The sequence below is a fragment of the Rhinopithecus bieti genome, unplaced genomic scaffold (genome assembly GCF_001698545.2).
Source record: "Rhinopithecus bieti isolate Rb0 unplaced genomic scaffold, ASM169854v2 scaffold_9899, whole genome shotgun sequence".
NCBI classification, from domain to species: Eukaryota; Metazoa; Chordata; class Mammalia; order Primates; family Cercopithecidae; genus Rhinopithecus; species Rhinopithecus bieti.
Genome location: NW_016806979.1, coordinates 183,391 through 185,832, shown reverse-complemented (window position 1 = coordinate 185,832; position 2,442 = coordinate 183,391). Strand labels below are relative to the sequence as shown.

At 56.1% G+C, this 2,442-nt stretch overlaps 1 protein-coding gene across 1 annotated transcript in view; it reads left to right on the top strand.

The window, feature by feature from the left end:
• Window positions 1-2,442, top strand: part of TBCD (tubulin folding cofactor D) — a 174,320-nt gene that overhangs the window by 6,230 nt on the left and 165,648 nt on the right. The gene's annotated exons all lie outside the window — the stretch shown is intronic.

Here is a 2,442-nt window from a genome sequence, read left to right as displayed (position 1 = left end):
CCTCCCCTCCCCTCTCCCTCTCCCTCTGTTGCCCAGGCTGGAGTGCAGTGGCATGATGACAGCTTACTGCAACCTCCACTTCCGAGGCTCAAGCAATCCTCCCACTTTAGCCTCCCTAGTAACTGGGACTGCGGGTGCATGCCACCACACCCAGCCAATTTATTTTTCTTTTTTCTTTTTTTTTGAGACGGAGCTTTGCTCTTGTTGCCCAGACTGGAGTGCAGTGGTGTGATCTCGGCTCACTACAACCTCTGCCTCCTGGGTTCAGGCGATTCTCCTGCCTCCACCTCCTCAGTAGCTGGGATTACAATGTGCACCACCCCTGGCTAATTTTTATAGTTTTAATAGAGATGGGGTTTCACCATACTGGCCAGGCTGGTCTCAAACTCCTGACCTCAGGTGATCCACCTGCCTTGACCTCCCAAAGTGTTGGGATTATAGGCATGAGCCACTGCACCTGGCTATGCCTGGCTAATTTTTGTATTGTTTTGTAGAGTTTTTTTTTTTTTTTTTTTTTTTTTTTTAAACAGAGTCTCGCTCTTGCCAGGCTGGAGTGCAATGGCGCAGTCTTGGCTCTCTGCAACCTCCACTTCCTGGGTTCAAGTGATTCTCATGCCTCAGCCTCCCGAGAAACTGGGATTAGAGGCATGCCCCACCACACCCAGCTAATTTTTAAATATTTTTAGTAGAGACGGGGTGCGAGACAGGCGGGTCTTGAACTTCTGACCTTGTGATCCACCTGCCTTGGCCTCCCGAAGTGCTCGGATTACAGGCTTGAGCCACTGCGCCCAGCCAAGATGGGGTCTTACCATGTTTCCCAGGCTGGTCTTGAACTCCTGAGCTCAAGCTCTTCACCCGCCTCAGCCTCCTAAATTGCTGGGATTACAGGCGTGAGCCACTGTGCCCAGCCAAATGATTCTTTACTTTCTGGAAGCAGGGACTTCTTTCCCCATTGTTCATAATGATTCCCTCCCTAAGCGTGTTCCACAGGGACAGTGGTGGGGGAGAGATCCTTGCTGTTATGGGCAGTTGGCAGGTGCCAGCCATCCCCTCAGCTGGGCAGCACTTCTGTTTTGGGAGGGCCATGACAGAGTAGGATGGTATGTGCGTGGCTGTCTCCTGCGTGTTAGCGTTGTGATCCTGGAAGTGTGGTGCCAGCTCTCGTGTGGGCCGATTGGATAGTTGCACTGGAACGATGGCCGGGAAGGTGGGATGGCCAGAGGTGAAGTTGCAGTGGAGATGAGATGGGGGCTGGAGGGAGGGTGGGCATCGTCACCTGGCAGCTCCGGCTTCCACATCTCGCCCTGCCTGGGGTCTCCACATAGCTGTCTCGTGGGCATCACGTGTGGCATCCCCACGTGGACTCCTCCGCCTCCTGGCCGCCCAAGGGTCCCTTCTGGGAAGTGGCCCCGTCGCTGTTGAGGGAGCGCCTCGTGCCTCCCTCCTGGCATCACTGCCGTCTCCTTCCCTCCCCACCCATAAAGATGTGGCCAGGATGCCAGTCAGACCTGCCGGCGTGGCCTGAAGAGGAGGCGGGCAGGCTTGGCCAGTACTGGTCCTGCCCCCAGCACCTCTCCCACTTGGCTGCTCTGCTTCCGACCACATTGCCTTTGCATTTCTTGAGTTCCCTTGGCTCCCTTCTGCCCTGGGCCCTGGCTCTCCAGCTTCCCTGGGCAGCAGCACTTCCCTACCAGGTTTTTAGCCCCCCTTGTTGAGCTCTTTGGCTTCCCGTCTTCTCTCTAACCAGGCCATGCCCTCACCCCATTTCCTTCGTGACATTTCTTTGCACTTTGGAAGTCCCCAGCTGTTTGCCATTTCTTTCCAGAGTGTCAGCTGTGGGAGGGAAGAGCCTTGTCTGTTCTCTGAGTGGCAGTGCCAGTCTCAATCGTGGAGGCAGAGCTGGGGGCCTGGTCTGTGAACTGCTGGTGAAGAAATAAGGAGGGTTCGGGCTAATTAGCTGGGCATGGTGGCGGGCGCCTGTAGTCCCAGCTACTTGGGAGGCTAGGCAGGAGAATTGCTTGAACCCAGGAGGCGGAGGTTGCAGTGAGCCGAGATCATGTCACTGCACTCCAGCCTGGGTGACGAGACTCCATCTCAAAAAAAAAAAAAAAAAAAAAAGGAGGACTTGAGTCCTCCTTTTTTTGGTTTGGGAGCTCTGTGTGCTCAGGGTGCCCTCTGCTGAGGCCAGGCTGCAAGAGGGGTGGGGAGTGTGAGCACTCCCTGGAACATGAGGCCGAGTCCAGCTGGGAAGACTTTCATGGGGCTACACGAGTGGCTGGCTGTGGAAGCAGGCCTGTGCACACGACCCATGGCAGGTGCGGGGGAGGGAGGTCCAAGGGGCTTGGGGCCAAGCCTTGCACGTGGGCACGATGTCCTGAGGTTAAGGGATGCAGAGTTGGGTCCAGGCAGGAGGAAGGGGCTGAGAAGTGGGCAGGGGCTCCC